The sequence below is a fragment of the Bactrocera neohumeralis genome, chromosome 6 (genome assembly GCF_024586455.1).
Source record: "Bactrocera neohumeralis isolate Rockhampton chromosome 6, APGP_CSIRO_Bneo_wtdbg2-racon-allhic-juicebox.fasta_v2, whole genome shotgun sequence".
NCBI lineage: Eukaryota > Metazoa > Arthropoda > Insecta > Diptera > Tephritidae > Bactrocera > Bactrocera neohumeralis.
This window is the reverse complement of record NC_065923.1, coordinates 33403441-33411095: the sequence shown is the minus strand read 5'-3', so window position 1 is coordinate 33411095 and position 7655 is coordinate 33403441.

Here is a 7655-nt window from a genome sequence, read left to right as displayed (position 1 = left end):
CAATTATTCACACAGAAAGTAAAAATAAATAAATATACACAGTTAACTGGTGTCATGTGATGGTTATTGCCAATAAATTTTTCATATAATTGGAGCAATTACTCAATGTGCTTAGTGAAAACTGGCTTTAAGGTTGGAATGAAACCTTTAAGGCCTCTAAAAAGGGATAACGTCATAAATATACACATTTATAAATATACATATCAACCATTATGTGCTCGATCAAAACATTTAGTCTAGTCTTATCTGTAAATGGCTTGCTGGCTCATGATCATATTTTCAGCATGTAATTCATACCAAATTGCAGAGTTGAATTCTGTACCCCAAGGGTTGGCAACTTAGCCACGATTTCGATGCTTCCTCTACGTATACTCAGTTTTCTTAAGCCTCTCACTGAAAGGTACGGGACTAAATCAGCTCCAGATGGAGAGACTTATTGTTATATCTAAGAAGTATACATTGAGTGTTTTGAATACTAAAGATTAAGCTAAAATGCAAGTGACAGTGATCGAAATAATAACCTGTACTCGAATCCCACTTCGGCTCACAACTTACGTACAAGGAGTGGTTGGCAGTCTGCTAGGCCTGAATTCGGTGTCTTGGCAAATCTTGTAAACTAATTCAAATAACTCTACCAACTAAATGAGGCCGCTCTCGACCATTTTTCGTATGCTGAAGAAATTTTCCGACAAAACTTCCTTCAATCATGAAGGTTATTATATTTAGTTATTATATTTAGTTAGTAGTCTTTATACTGTTTAATATCACGGTGGAAAACTTTGAAATCGACTAAACAGAAAAAAACACATTATAAATCGTAAACGTGTAGGTGACATAATTTATTTCAATTTCTAATACTGTAGTCAGTTCGTGTATTGAACAGTTTTGAGAATCTTTTGAGAACTTCTTCTGCAGAGACTTCAATGTCATGATACGTTTGTACCAACGCCAGGCCGATCAATCTAGTTTGAATCATGTTCGTCCTCAGCTCCATGCGGCGAAAAGTCGAGAAAAAGCGTTCAGAGCTTGCATTCGTCACAGGAATTCACTCAAGTCATTCTGGTTAATTTTTCGGGTATGGATTAAGGGTTTACTCAATTTGTTATGGTTAATGTTTCGGGTTTGAAGACATTATTACAATGCTATATTAGTACCAAAAGACCAGAATTTTTTGCAAAAGTCGAAAAGAGATACTTGACAACATAGCTGAGGACCTTATGTCAACATTACTGGTAATAAGGCAAGGGTTTAAGAATATGGCGCCGAAACTGTGCAATAATCTAGCAAATTGCGCTCCAAAAATGAGCCGAAATTAAAAAAAAGAAACTTGAAGACAGATAAGGCAATGTCAGCCGAGGCTTATAACGAATGTATACAGAATTCGATTAAGCGTTGGTAGGCTGGTACGTTGGCTCATGAGGCTATTTTGAAGTTGATTTGTATAAAAATAATCAGTCCGGGTCAAATTTAATCTTGGCATATTATGTATGTATATACGTATGTATGCATTGAATTCAATCTGCAGGCCAAAGTCCTGCCGTGTCAACCTTAATGCGACGATTTAAAGACATTAAACATCCATCATTTAAATACTTATCAAAAAGGCAATGAGCTGCAGAACAAATTTTTACTCGAGTAAATTTGCAAATGAGTAAATGCTTACATATACCAACACACATTGTAAGCGCCAAAGCAGCTTTAGGGTTGCTTGCGTGCGCACTTATTTAGTATCAGCGTTCCCGTTTGGGGTTGCTGCGAACGCATGTCTGCTTGTATGTATGTAAGTAACTTATTCGACATGCAGATGTGTTGAACATGGATTTTGTGTGTCTTTTTTATGGACGCGCGTTTTTTATGCGCTCATTGCTGGTAGGTAAATTTTTGAAAACATCTTTCTAATGATTTTTTCCGACAACAATTTCGGCACTGTTGTTGCCTAGGCAGACGAGTGCAACTGACAGTTGGCAACTTGATGGATTAGCTTTAATTATCTATTAAATACGCATGGAATATGAAAGTGAGCTTACCCTTTAGCGCCTTGCTAACTTACGCGCTCGCAGCAAGCGTGTCAATTGTATTTAAATTTGACTTTAAAGCATTATGCTAAGCAGCGGTGATGCGCCTGCAAGTGAAATGGGCGTGTTTAGATAGTAAATCATGTCACCAAAATCAAAGACAACGTATGAGAATTGCATGAAAAGCAAAATTGATTTTGCATAACCACTTTGATCGATCTTCTGTCAATTCTAGAAAAAATTAGAATTTTATGTCTGTTTAAATTGTAAAAAAAAAATTTAGAAACCCATAAAGCCACTAATCTTCTTTTCGCTATTTTTTGCAACACTCGTAAATTATTTTTAGATCGCGCGTCTGCGCTTCGTTGCAAACGCAAACTGATCAAAATGTTGCAGCGATGCGGGCCAAATGTACGCAAATTGATTCATCACCGAGCGACGGGCAGTTCAAAACATCGCACGATGGCAACAAAGCGCCATGCAAATACATATACCTACATATATGTATGTATGTATAAACTTGCAACATTTTTATATGTATATAAACAAATTTAGTCAAATGAGTTATTTATTGCCTGGTCGCCGTACACTTTTCCGGAATATGAAGATGATTACGTCGTCTGCTGCGCATTTTTGTTGTTTTTTCTGTTATAAATTGCCGGTTTCAAAATCAAATGTCTTGCTATAGTTTCACTATATCATTTGTACCTTCCATATACATATATACACATATGTATGTATGTATTGCAGCTTAAGCCGATAAAAATCACTCTTGCGGCTCAAAGGGTTGCATTCTGTGTCGGCGTTTGATGCTGGCGCTACGCTTCAAAGGTTGCAACAAATGAGGCAATAGCATCGTGATGACAACCACTGCACATACTCATGTATACACTCTTACACTTATGCTTATAAGTATGTATGTGTGTGTGTGTGTGTGTGTGCCTTGAGTATTGACGACGACAATATCGATGTTGCGACATTATTTGTGATTGTCTGCTGTGTATTTCAGTTGTTTTATTTATTATTATCGCTGCCATCACAAGCGTTTATTTGTACTGCTTTCGATGGCGCTCAATGCATACGTACACACATACACACATATAAATTTAGATAGCTGAAGAAATATGGGCGCTAAAAAGTGTATGAAGTTGCCGCCGCCAGTGTTCTGTGCCACAGCGCTGGAGGTGTCGACAAGTTAAATTAAAATTTTAATTAAATAGATAAATGTTCTGAAGCATAGTATTTGTATATATTTTTAATTACAATATGATAAAAAATTTTATTAAATTCTTTTTTGGAGTATATAGATATCTTCAGTGTTTGTGTTTGTGTGGCCGAGATTTCAAGGCCTTTCGCGGAGAAGTTGTTGCTGATTTCAAATTTGAACTCATTGATTACAACATCCGCTTCAAATCAATTGAAAAATTACGCAAATTAAAGGAAATATAGTACAGGGTGATACATTTCGAGCTTCCCTACTTTCGAATGAAAAAAACACGGAAACTTTAAATATAATGGCAATGTTTATAATCATTCGAAAAGACATTCTTTGACATTTTTTTTAAGATGGTTACGTTCACACCGGCATCACCTTTGAAGAAATATAGACCGCATGATTCCACCGACCCACAAACCACATAAAACCGTAGTTTTTTTCTAAATGAAATGGCAACTCTTGAATCTTCTTAGGTGGTTCTTCGTTCCAAATGCGACAATTTTTCTTGTTTACATACCCATTGAGCCGGAAATGGTTCTCATCGCTGAACAAAATTTGGCTCGAAAACGTCGGATCTTCTGGGAACTTTTCAAGAGCCCATAGAGCAAAGCAATGTCGCTTTTAATTTAAAATCTCGCCGTAAAATGTGCCAAGTTGTTCCATACGTCAGCCAAAGTTGCTGTGAACGGTTCTAATAATAATAATCCCAACGATTACCCTCCTCCCGCCCAACCGACGCGAGGGGCGCAATCCGCGAACGAGCGGAATTAGCCGAGTCATAAAAGGCAAGAGAGTTTTAAGCGTTGCGATCTTAAGCTGCTCAGCTACAGAAACAAAAATTTCAACAGCCGAAATTAAGAATTAGATTAAAGTTTATAATTATTAAATGTTACTTGTTAAGAGTAGATAAAATAATTTTTTTAATGGTAAAGAGTGAGTCTGTTAGATCAAATGTGCTGGAATGAAAATTGAAATCATGACATATACGGCGGAATGATTCGTTTGACTCAAAATTTGTTCTAGAAAATTTTAAAAGTAAGGGTCTAAACTGCCTGGTAGGGCGAGCGGGAACGTTAAAATTAATATCAGATAAGAGAGATGGGCTACAGACTGACCCATTCATGAGTTTTACAAGAAATATTATACCAAGCATCTCCCTACGACTAGCGAGTGTCGGGAGATTTATAAGTTTTAAACGGTTAATGTAAGGGGGAAGATTTAAACTGGAATCCCAATGCAAATGATTTCAGGCAAAAAGTAAAAAATGTTTTTGAACGGACTCTAATTTATCCGAATGGACTTGGTAACTAGGGTTCCAAACCACAGAAGCATACTCCAATATAGGCCTCACAAGAGATGTAAAAAGAATTTTTGTGGTAAGCGGATCTCTAAATTCTTTAGACCAACCGTGGAAGATGCGTGAAGATTAAAATTGAGTTTGTGGTCCATAGTTACTCCCAGATCAATAAAATGCATACTTGCTCCAACCTAAAGTTTTGTATTGCGTATGAAGTAGGGTCTACAGCTCTACGTGAAAAGCACATCGTTTTACATTTTCTGAATCGACTTTGGACGGTATTCGTGTACTCTTCCAGCTACGGCTGCTATATATTCTTCACTGCGTGCGGGACATAATCTATTCGGTCAAATATTATCCAACAATGAATGTTGGGCCTCAAGATGGGTGATGGTATTGGGAATAGTACGCTCAGTAGGCCGTGGATTACCATAAATTTAATGGAACGCGTTAAACACATTCTTTACAGAGCGTTAATTTTCGTAACAAAGTTGATTGTTGTTCTATGTAGTGGCACTATGTATCTTGCTGCATACATAACTATTGAAATTACAAATGGTAGGTGCCTTGAAATTCGAAACCTATTTGCAAGCTTTTTAAAACCCCGGTTATTTTGTTGTCCATGATTTATCTGTAAGCTTTGCATTCAACCATCGTGTCTTATGCGACTTGGGGCGCAAAACTATTTTGTAAAAGCTCTGTAAGTTAAATTTTGTAGTGAATAAGTGCAAAAGCTTTTAGGGACAGCGCACTATTGGCTTTTGTGCAAATTCGTTTGTATGGGTAGAAACTTTTTAACCCGTCATTCAGGCAATTTTAAAATGTAGAATATTCAATAATTTAATAGAAATGGAAATTTTTAATATATATTAATGGCAGTACCTAATAATCTTGTAGAATTGAGATATGATGCAGCGATATTTAAAATAATATTCAATATTAAAGGAAATGGATTAAAAAAATAAATAAATTGAATTTAATGAAATATAGGGAATTATTATTAGTTTCATTTAATATACAATAATACAATCGAAAACTTATGTATATAGTTTCGAATATACATTTTTTTCTCGAAACTGTGTTTTTGAAGCCGGTTGGCAAGATTTCTCGATATTTACTCAACCGATCTTCATGAAATTTTACACAAATCTTTGAGATACAATTCTTAAAGACTTGGATCGAAGGTTGTTTTTTTCGATTAAAACTATTTGAAAAAAATCTCGAAATTTTCATTTTTTTGTAAAAATGTCTGCCAAAAATCCAATTTTCTGCCTTTTTTTCCTCGTTCAAGTTCTAAGTTTAAATTTTTAACTAAAAAGCACATATTTTTTTTTTCCGAATGGAAAAAAAAATGTTGAAAAATGGTTTCCCGAAGAATCCCATGTAACTTAATTTGTTGACTATGGTAAATTTTTTCAGAAAATGCTATTTTTTGCACTTTCCCACTCAATTTTCGGTACACGCAGACTAAATCTTCAAAGCTAAACCACTTTTAATGGGCTGGACTGAAATGGCTCAGACTTTTAAGTCAAAAGTATAATAAATATTTTACTACAATTTTACGAACATATCTACATACATATATAAAAATATTGTTACGGTATTAAAGTCAGTTTTCATATTTTACATCTTTTTCCATCATTTGATTTTTGAGTTAATGAAAATAAATTTGAATTCAAATAAAATACTTCTCTATCATATCAACAATCGTAGGGTTAACACGAAAGCCATACGATTTGAAAAGCACTGAATGCAACCAACTAACAGCAACAAATGCCAACAGAGCTTTCGCACAGTAGCGTCACCTCACCAACAGGCAGCCTAAATACAAAATCACGCTACCAGATTATTGGTTTAAGCAACAACACCAACAGCATAACAGTTTTTACATACAAAAGTAGCAGTAAACTTTCACAATTACGGCCGCGCAGCAAAATCCCAGTTTTCGCCACGCTAAAAGCAAAGGCATCTAACATTCATTGAAAATAAATTTCCCAGTATATTTTTAGAGCAATATTCGAGCACACAACGCTTTGAAATAGCGTGTAAAAGCCAAGCAAAGTCAGAAAGCGGCTGCCAGCTGCACTAAACCGGCAACCGCACGCCTTGAGAGCGCCTATTGTTGTTATTTGTATTTGGTGTTGTTGGTGCCGTTAATGTCGTTGGGCATGGTGGTAGCGGAATACCGGTGGACGAGAGTGTACGCCTGCACCAAAAATGGCTGCTTGCTTCAGCTGATCTTGTTTTAACCGGCAGAAAGTGTGAGCAGCGCCACTACAACGCTTGTGCTATCCCATACTGTCTCTCTTGCTCAATTGCAGAGAGCGTTTAACGTGTGTGTATGCTTTCAAACAGCTTAGATTTATCTGCGAGATACTTTTGGGTGTGTGTGACTGCTTACCTTTTAGTGTGGCTGGTGCGGTATGTGGGGAGTGTGAGTGCATGCAGTGGTGTTTGTGCGCAGGGGAAATTCGCACCACCACAAATGCAAACGCTTTTGTTAATTTGTTGTATTCATTGTTGTCTTTGCGTTGAGTGCGCATGTTCGCGCTCTTTTCACTCACTGCTTATTTCTTTGTGCGCTCTGCTATATTCTCTTAATTTTTGAAAATCTATTATTGTGGAGAGTCAACATTTTGGTTTTTTTGGTTGACTTAAATTTGCTTTATTCGCTTTTTCTACTTTCGACGATGTACATCAAATTGGAGGAGGCGGAAGAATTCGCTACTTTGATTTTGCGTGTTAGAAAATGTACGTATAGGTTTTTGAGTGCTTTAAAAATTTTCAAAATTTTGTCAAATTTGTTTGATTATTTAAATAATTTTTACCAAAACCTTTAGTTTCCGTAATGTGATTTTTGGCTGATATTTGATCATTCTTTTCACAGAATATAACAGTTATTTCGAATAAATTCTTGTGTAGGAGACTCACAACTTGTCATAACGCATCTTAAAATCATAAATTTTTACACTTGTTTAAAAAAATTGTTGTTGGATTACATACTAAAATGAGTTTACACAATTACAATTCTCAATGCTATGTTTTCGAATCGTTATAACTTATAACTTTATGAGACTTGTGAAAACCCTAATAGTGTTATGAAAACAAAGCCTCTTACTTGCATAAA